Source organism: Oreochromis niloticus, unplaced genomic scaffold, assembly GCF_001858045.2.
Source record: "Oreochromis niloticus isolate F11D_XX unplaced genomic scaffold, O_niloticus_UMD_NMBU tig00000384_pilon, whole genome shotgun sequence".
In the NCBI taxonomy this organism is placed as follows: Eukaryota; Metazoa; Chordata; class Actinopteri; order Cichliformes; family Cichlidae; genus Oreochromis; species Oreochromis niloticus.
Genome location: NW_020327144.1, coordinates 23184 through 37459, shown reverse-complemented (window position 1 = coordinate 37459; position 14276 = coordinate 23184).

Genomic DNA, 14276 nt, shown 5'->3' with positions numbered 1-14276 from the left:
GGGCCTTTTTGAGGGCTTTAACATGCTCGAAAACTCTTGGAATTTTGCACACATGCCAGGTCTGGTGAAAAATTTTGTATTTTAATGGTTTTACATATGAGCACTGGGAAATGGCTCTGTAGCGCCACCTATGCCTTGTTAAATGCAGCCCTACGAACACATCGTTTTAGCTACATGTATGAAATTTGGCACACATGTGTATCATGCCAAGACGAACAAAAAAGTCAGTGGGACCATTGACGCAAACCCAACAGGAAGTCCGCCATTTGGAAGTGAAGGTGACATTTTGGCTCTAATTTTGCCATTTCCATGCCTTGAACTTTTTCGAACTCCTCATTGGGATTTGGTCGTCTAAACTTCATCTTTGGTCAGTGTCAACTACACACCTGGGCCATGTTAAATTGCGGAGCTTTTGAGTTTTCGCGATACTGTGAGGCCGTGGCGCCACGGCGAATTTCGATGACTCGCCATAAAAATCGTATTGCCTCTCATTCCCTCATACATGTTCCGACCTGGACCAAAGAGCACACATATGATAAGGCTCCACCCCTGAACATATGTCAACTGCCATATTTGACACCAGGGACAGCGCCACCTAGTGGGAACAGGAAATGTCATGTTTTACACTTTGGGGTACAGTATTGTTATGGTTGACATCTGCAGCCTCAAATTTCTCCAGGAAAGCCTTAAGGAGTTGGTCTTGAGTTACAGTGAAAACTGTGAGTTTTCGCAAGAGGGTGTGACCCCTGCAGCATGGCGAAGTTTGATGTCTCGCCATGAAGAAGCAAATTAGTATAACTCAATGAAATCCAGTCTGATCAGAACCAGACTTTACAGGCATGATGTCAGACCCGTCCTGAACAGATTGATGTGCCCATTGTCAGGAATACGCAGAGCGCCACCTAGTGGCAACAGGAAATGTCATGGCTTACATTTTGTTATACTGATTTTCACAGGTTCATCGTGGCCACTTCAAAAGCAGTGAGTATTACCATCAGTCCCTCATGATGCTTCAGTGAGAAAATTGTGACTTTAAACTGAACGGCGCACCCTGGTGGCAACGCAGTTCACCATGAAAGATGAAGTGGATTTTGAGGGGCTTGGAAAGTTTAAAAAGTCTTGAAATTTGGCCAACTCCTCCAATGTGATGAGGGCTTTCTTGTTACGTGATCATTTTCATTGAATAGCGCAAAATGGCTCCACAGCGCCCCCTACAAAATTTCAAAACATCAGCCCCTCCTCTGTGTTTTATGTATGAGTCTGAAACCTTGTAAGCTTATGGAGGATATCAAGATGTACAAAAAAGTCTCTTGGAGCAATATCCCAAATCCAACAGGAAGTCAGCCATTTTAAAATTAATGTGTAAATTTGGCGACATTTTCCCCTCTTTTCAGGCCTCATACTTTGACGAACTCCTCCAAGGGATTTCATTAGATTTACACGATCTCCTGTGTGTGGAATCTAAAGACCTTTGTGATGTTAAATTGCGAAGCTTTTTACGTTCAGGGAAACGAGGTGGTCATGGCGGCACGTGGAGTTTCAATCACTCGCCAAAAAGCAGTAACCTGCTGTCGCTCAAAAACACAATGTCCAATCTCTCCCAAAGGTCGCAGGCGTGATGAGACTCGAGCTCGGAAATGTTTGTTATGCCATTTGTCAGTAATGGTTAGAGCGCCACCTAGTGGGACGACTATAATAATGGTTGAATGAGATGAAATTTTAGCTGGTGGTTAAATGCATGAATTCCATCAATGTGACATCAGATCGGAAGCGCTGGTTTTAGGTGTTGGGCTTGGCTCGGCGCGCCGGGGGTGCGAGGGCCCTCATATCGCTGCTTGCAGCTTTAATCTGTAGTTATTTTTATTTAATTTAATAACTGTTCAGTACTCTGTATATAGTAACCATTGTCCTTAATGTAAATATGTAAGAAAAATTGTGTATGTTTCTGTTCTGTGTCCTGTGTGCTGTTTGCTTGTATATGTGTCTTTTTGGCTGCTGTTACAACCAAATTTCCCCTTGTGGGACAATTAAAGGATTATTCTATTCTATTCTATTCTATTCTATTTGAAGTTTATACCGGAGACTGCTTCTTCTTCCTTGGCGTTTAATGGCAGCTGGCATCCTTGTAGATGCATTCAGGTCATATTTATCCAGGAAAACACAAACATGTAAAGGAGCTCATTACAGGTCTCTGACCTTGTTGCTCCAGGTTCATCACTGAAGGCTGGAGGGTCACCTTTGGACTGGTTACTCCTCACAGACGAACAGCTGGATCCTGCAGACTGTGGTCTCTGACCTCTGCAGACACAAAGATATTTTATTCAATGATACACTCTCTGATAAAGTGACTGAAGCAGCTGTGATCACACAGACTGCAGATAATGCAGCTGTTTCCTGTCAGTAACATCCTCTTAGATTAGAGTTCAGCTTTTACAGGAAAACTGGACAAAACTGATTTTTGTTACAAATTCATTTTCATTTCCTCTCAGCTCACAAACACAGTCAGAAAATCAACCAGAATCAACACTGATTATAATGTCAGTGCAGAATTATTTCTGTTACTCAGTGAGTTCAGCTCTCTGACCTCGTTGGTCCAGGTTCACCACTGAAGTCTGGCTGTTTATCCTTGGACCGGTCACTCCTCACAGACGGACAGCTGGATCCTGCAGACTCTGGTCTGTCCTCCTCTTCCCCCATCATCATCTTCTTGTGGACTTCAGTCAGTCTGAGAGGTAAACCACAAACACTCAGTGAGTTCACACTAATAGAAGTAACTGAGTTACAGTCACTGACCTCTGACCTGTCATGTAATCTAGAAACCAGGTCACATGATCCACATCAGGTAAAATAGAGTCACTGTGTTTTCAGGTTCTTAAAGAAGAATTTGTCAAACTAAAGTGTTTGTTTTAAACAAGTGGGTTTTTTTAGGTTTCTGTGGTTTATGTTCTGTTATTTCTGATAAATTGTGTGAAAAGATTTTTTAGTGTCCATGCATTGAATTATGTCAGTAAAAAATTACAGAGCTCAACTGTTACCTGTGAGCACTGATTGACAGGAGATCATCATTTTCATCATTTCCATCATTTTCATCGTTTTCATCATGCGTTTATTGTCCCACTGTGAGAAATTGATCTTTTTTATACGATCTGGGATTTTATAAAGTCCAGTACACAAAGTTCATGTCAAACAGGAAGTTTAATGTTGTTTTGTAGATGCTGGTGTTGCATGTTGACTGGTTCAAAAAGTCAAAGGTTTTTTTCTTTGACCACTGAAAACTTTGAGTTGACATATCTCTATGTTCTTTGTTATAATTGTTAAGGGTGACATCGATGCTCAGAGTCCCTGCTCTGCATCTCTTTGAATAACAATCCTGCCGTCTTGCTGCAGGGGTTCATGCTGAGTGTTTTATGAGTAGATTGGAGCTTTGCAACATTTAACAATGCATTCAGTTAACCATGTGATCTTCCTTGGACTGGTTAGGCCCAGCAGTCTTGTTAATGATTTGGCAAAGTGATTCCAGTATTGAGATTAAAACACAAGGTTAAACTTGTCACACAACACATACACTGCACTTTTTCTCCACAGACCCGGTTATGAAAGTGGAAAAACATCCATTTTGATGCCTCTGCCACAAATTGAAAAACATCGTTTCTCTTATTTTACGCATCAATGTGAAACCATGTCAAATCTGTGATTCTAGTGAAAGAAGAAAAATTCCACTGTCTTCCCACATTGTGCTGATCCTTGGCTGACCAGGACAGTGTTGGTCAAGTTACTTGAAAAAAGTAATCAGTAACTACTAACTGATTACTTCCCCCAAAAAGTAATCCCTTTACTGATTACTTATTTTTGAAAGTAATTGCTTACTTAGTTACTTAGTTACTTTTTGAAAACATGATTTACACCCTGGATAGGTAATGAAGCGATAGATCTTCAATCACTTCAATCCCAATTCTACTTTTCCTGCCTAATCCATCATATAAAATATAATCAAATGAAAAAGTCTCTTTTTAAAACTTGTTTTATTTGTTTTAATCTTTTAACATTATGCATCAAGCAAAAATTAAATTATATGCAACATTCACTGACTGGAAGAAGTTTAACATTTAAACCTATTTTCTGCACATTCCAGCAAATAAAGTAAAATCGTTTTTTTGTGTTTACACTCACTTTTTCAAATAAATACAAGTAAAATAAATAAAATCAAAGAATCAGCGGTCCTGTTGCTCTATTTTCACCTGTTTAGCAGGAGTGAGGAAGGCGGAGGTTTGCCCTGGTGCAGGTGTGTCGCAGCCGTCATGTCAGTGGAAGAATCCGTGAGTTTCTCTGTGAATTTCACATTCCCAGAGAATGGGCAGCGTAGCCTACTTGGTGCTTGTGCGGAAGTTTAGGGGTTTTTTTCGCTGTAAAAAGAAGTTTTCTTCAAACAACGGATGCTAATGTTTTTGTCACTTTTTACGGAATTAAACTCAAAGTAAGGTCAGTACTTTGACGCTTTAAACGCTCCACGCTCATACTCTGTCCCGCACTCGTTATATTATCCATTGTTGATCTGCACACAGCTGTTGCCACGAACGTTGCACTCGCTTACGTCATTGTCATGAGACACTCTGACAAAAAAATTACGGTTTCAGAAACGCAGTAAGGCAGCGTGCTCACGGGAAAGTAACAGTGTACTTTTTTCAAGTAACGAGTAAAGTAAGGGATTACTACTGCAAAAAAGGTAATTAAGATTACTGCCCATCTCTGGACCAGGACAGGACTGGGATACAGCCTGGAGTACAACAAGTCCAGCTTAATCATGAACATCATCCAAGAACATAAAAACAACTTCCAGATAATCCATCCATCTATCCATTCGCTTCCGCTTATCCTTTTCAGGGTCGCGGGGGGCGCTGGAGCCTATCCCAGCTGTCATAGGGCGAGAGGCGGGGTACACCCTGGACAGGTCGCCAGTCTGTCGCAGGGCTAACACACAGGGACAGACAACCATTCACACTCACATTCACACCTAGTGACAATTTGGATTATCCAATTAACCTATCCCCACAAGCTGCATGTCTTTGGACGGTGGGAGGAAGCCGGAGTACCCAGAGGGAACCCACGCAAACACGGGGAGAACATGCAAACTCCACACAGAAAGACCCCGGCCTGATGGTGGAATTGAACTCAGGACCTTCTTGCTGTGCGGCAACAGTGCTAACCACCGTGCCACCGTGCTGCCCCTTCCAGATAAATGAGAAGTAAATCTTTATATCAGCTTTTGTTTGAAAAAAAATTATCCCAACTGAGTCAGACTGAATTATCCAGATTGTGAGGCTGAAAGAAAATCTAACATCTTCTGAGTGACATAACCTGGCTGATGTCTTTCTAACAAAAACTAATGTAAAGCTTAAACGCTCTTCATTTGAAATACAAGTTATATGTCTATTTATTGTCTTAGAAATGGACCATGATTGGCAGCATGACAGGACACTCTTTGGCTATAGCAATCTATTATGCTGCTTGCATGGGTTTAAATAACTATAGCATTACAATTGGTGCATTTAAAAGAGTTTAAAAAGAATCTTAAATAAATGTTTCATCTTTAACCAGGACATGACTGAGGCCACTGCACTGAAAAACACATTGGACATCTATGTCTCCAGAGATAAACCAGGACATGACTTTTCTGATGTTGGCATCATCATGGAGGCTGTGCTGGTTCTTCAGGATCTGGATAACGTGACCCTTACAGCAGCCACGCTGTTTGGACTTTTTACTCCTCCAACATGAGTCACCCATCACAGCTCTGCTACACCTTTGATTAAAAGGGTGGTAATGGAGTTGGATTACACTGATTACAATGTAGCGAATCGCTACCTTATTGTGATGGGGTTTTTTGTCTGTCCCAGGGATCCCAGGGGCTATGCGGGATCCCTATAGGGCGATCATGGCTCAAGAGTTGGCAGTTCGTCTTGTAAATTGGAAGGTTGCCGGTTCGAGCCCCGGCTCGGACAGTCTCGGTCGTTGTGTCCTTGGGCAAGACACTTCACCCTACTGGTGGTGGTCAGAGGGCCTGATGGCGCTAGTGTCCGGCAGCCTCGCCTCTGTCAGTGCGCCCCAGGGCAGCTGTGGCTACAATGTAGCTTGCCATCACCAGTGTGTGAATGCGTGTGTGAATGGGTGGATGACTGAATATGTAAAGCGCTTTGGGGTCCTTAGGGACTAATAAAGCGCTATACAAATACAGGCCATTTACCATTTACAGGCCATTCTATGTTGTCCGGGGGCTTTTGCCACATGGTAGGGTCTCCCATGGCAAATTGGTCCTGGGTGAGGGACCAGACAAAGAGCGATTCAGAAGACCCTTATGAGGAAAACATCGAGGGAACAGTTTACCCTGCCAGGGATATGGTTACCAGGTCCCCACCCTGGAGCCAGGCCCGGGGAGGGTGCCCAAGGGCTAGCATCTGGTGGCCTTAGTCCATGGGGCCTGGCCGGGCACAGCCCGAAAAGGCGACATAGGCCCATCGTCCTGCAGGCCCACCACCCGCAGGAGGTGCCGTAGGGGTCGGGTGCATTGGTTGTCAGACGGCGGCCAGTAGCGGAGGCTCTGGCGGACTGATCCCGGCTACCAAGACTGGCAATTGGGACATGGAATGTCACCTCTCTGGTAGGGAAGGAGCCTGAGTTAGTGCGTGAGGTTGAGAGGTACCGGCTAGATATAGTCGGGATCACATCTACACATGGCTTGGGCTCTGGAACCAGTCTCCTGGAGAGGGGCTGAACTCTGTCTCAGTCTGGAGTTGCCCCCGGTGAGAGGCAGCGGGCTGGGGTGGGAATTCTAATATCCCCTCGACTTGCTGCCTGTACGTTGGGGTTCTTCTCGGTGGATGACAGGGTTTGTTCCCTGCGCCTTAGTGTTTGGGAACGGGTCCTGACTGTCATCTGCGCTTATGCGCCGAGTGGCAGTTCAGAGTACCCAGCCTTCTTAGAGTCCCTGGGTGGGGTGCTGGAAGGTGCTCCACCTGGAGACTCTTTTGTCCTACTGGGAGACTTCAATGCTCACGTGGTTAATGACAGCGGGACCTGGAGGGGCGTGATTGGGAGGAACGGCCTCCCTGATCTGAACCTGAGCGGTGTTTTTTTATTGGACTTCTGTGCAAATCACAGTTTGGCCATAACAAACACCTTATTCAAACATGTTCAGCATCTCCATTGCCGAAGCTGCTGCATTGAGCTGCAGTTTCAAGGTGGTTGGGTCTGTCATGGTGGTAACGCCCAAACCAAATGGTGAACACTTAAGGTGAAGGGAGCCACCAGGCTGAAGAAGGAGTCCTATCAGTCCTGACAGGCCAAGCGGAATGCGGCTCGGGCAGTGGCTGAAGCAAAAACTCGAGTGTGGGAGGAGTTCGGAGAGGCCATGGAAAAAGACTTTCAGACTGCCTCGAAGAGATTAGGGCAAACCGTCAGGCATTTCAGGAGGGGAAAGCGGTGCTCTACCTGTACTGTGTATAGTGCTGGTGGAGCGCTGCTGACTTCGACTGAGAAAATTGTCGGGCGGTGGAAGGAATTGTTCGAGGACCTCCTTAATCCCACTGACACGTCTTCCAAGGAGGAATCAGAGTCTAGGGATGAGGGGGATGACCCGCCAATTTCCGGGGGTGAGGTCACTGAGGCAGTTAAACAACTCCTTGGTGGCAGAGCCCCTAGTGTGGAAGAGGTCCGCCCTGAGTTCCTGAAGGCTCTGGCGTTGTAGGGCCCATGCAGCCTCAAGTATCCTTGAGGGGATAAAGAGCTGATCCAGTGTTCCACGACCAGGACGAAAACCGCATTGTTCCTCCTGTATCTGAGGTTCGACTAGCAGACGAACCTTCCTTTCCAGGACCCTGGCATAGACTTTCCCAGGGAGGCTGAGGAGTTTAAGCCCTCCGGCCCCCCTTCTTAAAAATGGGGACCACCACCCCTGTCTGCCAGTCCAGGGGTACTCCCCCTGATCTCCATGCAACATTGTAGAGGCGTGTCAGCCAGGACAGCAGTTTTCCCAACCAGTCTACATGTGTTTTGTGGACTTGGAGAAAGCATTCGACAGTGTCTCTTGGAGTGTCCTGTGGGAGGTGCTACAGGAGTATGGGGTGTCTGGCCCATTGCTACGGGCCATTCGATCCCTATACAACCACTGCAAGAGCTTCGTTCACATTGCCGGCTATAAGTCGGACTCATTCTCGGTGGGTGATGGGCTCCGCCAGGGCTGCCCTTTGTCACCGATTCTGTTCATAATTTTTATGGACAGGATTTCTAGGTGCAGCCAGGTGGCGGAGGGCTTTCACTTCGGTGGCCTCAGAATCTCATCTCTGCTTTTTGTGGCTCTGCTGGCTTCATTGGGTGATGGCCTCTAGCTCGCACTGGAACGGTTCGCAGCCTAGTGTGAAGCAGCGGGAATGAGGATCAGCACCCCCAAATCTGAGGCCATGGTTCTCAGCCAAAATAAGGTGGAGTGCCCACTCCGGGTTGGGGATGAGCTCCTGCCCCAAGTGGAGGAGTTCAAGTATCTTGGGGTCTTGTTTGTGAGTGATGGGAGAAGGGAGCCGGAGATCGACAGATGGATTGGTGCTGCGGCCGCAGTGATGCGGACGTTGCACCAGTCCGTCGTGGTGAAGAGAGAGCTGAGCGTAAAAGCGAAGCTCTCAAATTACCGGTCGATCTACGTCCCTACCCTCACCTATGGTCACGAGTTGTGGGTAGTGACCGAAAGAACATGATCATGGATACAAGCGGCGGCAATGAACTTTCTCTGAAGGGTGGGTGGCCTCTCTAGGGTGAGAAGTTCAGCCATCCGTGAGGGGCTCAGAGTAGACCCGCTGCTCCTCCACATTGAAAGGAGCCAGCTGAGGTGGTTCGGGCATGTCCCAACGGGAGGAGGCCCGGGGCCGACCCAGGACATGCTGGAGAGATTATATCTCTCGGCTGGCCTGGGAACGCCTTGGTGTTCCCCCAGACAAGCTAGAGGAGGTGGCTGGGGAGAGGGAGGTCTGGGCTTCCCTGCTTAGGCTGCTGCCCCCGCGACCCCGCCCCGGATAAAGCGGAAGAAGATGGATGGATGAATGTTTACAATTAGAATTGTTGTTTAATTGAATCTTGACATCAGAGTATTGTTCTCTTCAAAGATGGTCGCCTGTATCATGTGTCCATGCTGTGATTGATTGGACTAAACACTGAAACACTGACATTACTTAACTGTTGATTTATATTTTAGTAGAGCAGTGATGTCAGTTTAGTTCTTCACCTACTATCACTGCAGTGAAAACAGACATTTTGTTTAGAAAGGTTACTAGTGGATACATGTAATATAAAGCAAAACATCATGTAACCACTGTCCCTACTGAATGAAGTAAATTCAACATGTTTTTTTTTCGAGTGTTGAGCAGTGATGTGAGTGCTGAGCTGTGACATGGAGAGGGTCATAGACAGTTAGAAATGGTCATCTCACCTCTGAGCTTTGGTCTGGCTCTCATGTTCCCCACACAGAGTGCTATTAGAGGGAGGGACTCCCTCCTCTCTGTCCTCACACTGATCCATGCTGCTGAACTCACATCAGCTCACACACACTTTCTACCTTCACCTGCAGAGGAAACACAAATCATTCATGTGCACATCAACTAAAATCCTCCTTTCCATCATGTGTGCTGTCCAAATATCAGCTGCTTCTTTCCTGCTTCATCTCAGTGTAAGCTGAATGCAGTCAGACAGCAGTGTGAGGCAGAGGAAGCTGCCATCGGCTGCTCTACTTCTACTATCAGTCCACTAGATGGAGCCGTGAAGTACACACGATGCATTCACTGACACACACTGACTCACTTTTAATAAGAGCTTCCTCCATCCAGCAACTTTTTTTCCACTTGTGTCTTTAAGAGCTCTAAGCGTTAGCTTAGCCTTAGCGTTAGAGCTCTGGCAGGTGTCTCGTGTGCAAATATTAATCACAGTGACAGTAAAGAAGGTAAAGACGTGCTGTGACGTCATCACATACGCTGCGTCCTCTGTGGACTCTGAGTGAAATCACAAAGTACAAACTGTGGCTGTATCCCAATTCAGGGTCTGCAGCCTTAAAAGCCGCATTTTAAGGCCGATTACGTCACAGCAACGTGACAAAGGCTGTCCCAATTCAAAGGCTGCTCGAAATGCAGGCCTCAAATGCATCCTTCAATTCCCTGAATTTTAAAAACGGGTCGGTGTATCCTTCATAGCCCAACATATCCCAGACTCCATACCGCGGCGGTGGGTGTGTATAATTTTGCCAAAAAAACAACAAAAAACGGTGGACGGCTAAGCGTAAACTTTTAAAAGTACACTTTTAAAAGTAAGTACTGAATATCATTTCACTTATGTACGTGCAAATGTTAATAACGAAGAATGAAGTCAGTCATATATCCACAAACTCAACAAGCTGAAAGTCAGTAAATGCTGCTCGGTTTGCAGTCCTGAATATCACGGCACAAGCAGGATTCACTGCACTGTTAATGTTAGCTATGTTATATTGCTGCCTCTGTTCGGTGGTGTCGAGCCAAACGGACTTTAACATGTGTTTGAACGAGCTGACGGTTCACTCGTTAAGCTGAAAGAAAGATGCTTTAATCACAGGAGTCACACATGTGTCCACTGTACCATCTGGGAACTCTTCTTGTTTAGCACTTGTAATAACACAAACACTAAATCCTCCTTCTCTTGTGCTGTTTTGTAGCAGTGTGTACACCTGAGACTGTCACCTGTCTGTCTGTCCTGCACTCTCGCTCTGTTTCTTTCTCTCTGATTGTGGAATAAAAGTATGAACATTTATTTATAAGTTACACTTGTGTTTGAATCCTGCAGCTTATCACATATTTGATTTCCATGTGTGACGACTGCAAGTGTCCAGAGTGAGAACAGACTGAGGGACCCACTGCTGCACATCATCTGTGAGGCTTTGCACCCCTGATGATCCACCAGGACAAACTCAGCAGTGTGTGAGGAAGAGGAGGAGGAAGAGCCAGCAGCAGCTGACAGATGGAGAGAATAGACAGACTGTTCCCTGTTTGTGAAGGACTGCTAGGAAAGTTTAACATAGCTAATTGTCTGTCCTGAATCAGTCTTATTAGGTAATGTTCAAATAATGTTATCATCCCAGTGTTTTCAGTGTGGGAGAAAGTACTCAGGGCCTTCAAGTTACACACTATGAAAGGCAGCAACAAGTTTAATGTTCAGAAACCTAAAGTATGTATCAGCAGCAGAATGGAGCTAAAAATAAATGTTTGTTTCAGTTCTATGAAGCTTTGAGTATTTTGGATTAGTAGCACTGCTGTGTTTGTTGCATCATATTGCTGTAATTGTTTATTTGCTTTATATATTCTGAGGTACGTTGATCTATAGTGTTACCTCATATTTCTTGTATACTATGAGGATGTTATGTGTTTGTGTACTTTCTGCCCAGTTTGATCCATTTAGCAGAAGTCAGCCTGTTTAAGGCTCTGATATCTATTCTGTAGAATAAAGCAGTTATGACATGGTCTGATTTTCTCACCCAATAAAGGAATATGTAATATATCAGTCTACTCTTCATTCTATCAGAAACAGTTTTCACAGCTCGTACATTTTCCTTTTTACACATGTATGTAAGCATTGAGCCAAATCTAATAATGCCAACATATTAAATGAACAATATTTGTCTCTTATGCATAATACATCTATATATACACTGTCAACTGCAACTTGCATCTTTGACCAAGGATTCAAGCTCACTGTCGTAACATACATATATATATATATATATATATATACATATATATATATATAACACCCAGCACGCCCCTGTGGGCGGTTTATCCTTCAAGCTCGGGTCCTCTACCAGAGGCCTGGGAGCTTGAGGGTCCTGCGCAGTATCTTAGCTGTCTCTAGGACTGCGCTCTTCTGGACAGAGATCTCCGATGTTGTTCCCGGGATCTGCTGGAGCCACTCGCCTAGCTTGGGAGTCACCGCACCTAGTGCTCCGATTACCACGGGGACCACCGTTACCTTCACCCTCCACATCCTCTCGAGCTCTTCTCTGAGCCTTTGGTATTTCTCCAGCTTCTTGTGTTCCTTCTTCCTGATATTGCTGTCATTCGGAACCGCTACATCGATCACTACGGCCGTCTTCTTCTGTTTGTCTACCACCACTATGTCCGGTTGGTTAGCCACCACCATTTTGTCCGTCTGTATCTGGAAGTCCCACAGGATCTTAGCTCGGTCATTCTCCATCACCCTTGGGGTCATCTCCCATTTTGACCTCGGAACTTCCAGGCCATACTCGGCACAGATGTTTCTGTACACTATGCCGGCCACTTGGTTATGGCGCTCCATGTATGCCCTGCCTGCTAGCATCTTGCACCCTGCTGTTATGTGCTGGATTGTCTCAGGGGCATCTTTACACAGCCTGCACCTGGGGTCTTGCCTGGTGTGATAGACCCCAGCCTCTATGGATCTTGTGCTCAGAGCTTGTTCTTGTGCTGCCATGATTAGTGCCTCTGTGCTGTCTTTCAGTCCAGCTTTGTCCAGCCACTGGTAGGATTTCTGGATATCAGCCACCTCCTCTATCTGCCGGTGGTACATACCGTGCAGGGGCCTGTCCTTCCATGATGGTTCCTCGCCTTCCTCCTCCTGCTACATATATACATATATATATATATATATATATATATAACTATATATATACAGTTATTTATATATATATAAATAACTGTTTAGTACAGAAATGAAGCCCAACAATCATGTTTTACAGTCCTGTGGTCTCAGCCTCAGATACTCAACTAATCAAAGTGATGTCATGACAAAAATGAATGACCAACAAGACATGTTTTCTCCTTCATTTCTGTCAAACAAAGCTGTATGAAACATTTCTCGCGGTTAGTATCATGGTTGCTAGGCAACCTGAACAGCGCAACGAAGGCTAGACCGTCCCATTTCACAAGCCACTCACCTCCGCACTTCTCGTACTTATAGTACGCACCGTACGTAGTACGCGTAGTGCGCGTACTTCAAGCGTGCAGACCCTGAATTGGGACACAGCCAGCGAGTCTCGCGGTCTCGCGTTCTCGCGGTCTCGCCGAGAACGCGAGTACGGACTCGCGTACTTAGAATTGAGAAAGGGTGCCGGACTCTGATCGCACAGTAACCGGAAACACACCGTTGGTCCAGCTGTGAGTCCGTTACCGTGAACTATGGAGCGGCAGATTTGTGCTGGAACTAAGCTGCACACAGCTGATGTTAACCAGGAAAACATTACACACTGACTTAAATAAAAACACACACAGTTTGTTGTGTGAAGAAATCAAACATGAGCTGAACAAACAGTAAAGTTCCTAAAGACAAACTGTTAAAGGAGGAAACAAAGCAAACTTACAGTTTCTTCACACACACCAACAACAAGCTCCACTGCACGAAGTTCAGGAAGTGAAAGTAAACTTTGAGCCTAATGCGGCGTTTGAGGACACTCGGGAGTATCGAAACACTGTGCTGCGTTCAAGTAAACCTCGGAAATTCCCAAACCTCTGGCAGGTCGCGATTTATTCCTGCTGGTTTTCCTGTTTGAAACACAAACATCCGTCATCACTTTGCTGTTCTTCTTCCTGCACCGTTTGAATATTTCAGCACTAAACTGATGTTTCTTCAAAGCTCATTTCAACCTGTTGAAGTCATGAATGAAAGTGCAGACTGAGTGGAAGAGCCAAAGTAAATGTTTATGTTTTATTTGTTTTTGGTGGCGCAGGTGTTGTTCCTGCACCACAGGTGGTTGCATGGGGGCGTGGTCACATGTTATTTACCTGATACTGGCATTCTCAACTGAGAAGTTGAGTCAGTGGGTTTTTACATATCATTTGACGTCACCTTTCAGTCCCGTTCTCAAATGAAACAAGTTCATAGATGCGCTTTTTGGTTTGAATGAAAGTTGAAAGAAAAGTTTGTTTGTTTTTGTTTTTGAAATAAATGCACAAACACAAGTGGGGCTCAGTTTGGCTTATTGGAGACGAGTCACAGCTCAAACCAACTCAGCCGGCAGCAGCTTTATTTGTTGATGGAAGTCGTAACACTGAGAGTGGATCACATGATGTCTAAGGTGTGTCATGTGACATGTTCAGTATTGTCACACATGTCTAGATTGTCCCTGATATCATAACTGCTCAAACACTGATGATTATATTTGAAGAATTATTACTGATGGCCAGTGTTGGGACTAACGCGTTATTAAGTAACGCGTTACAGTAACTACGTTATTATTGTGGTAA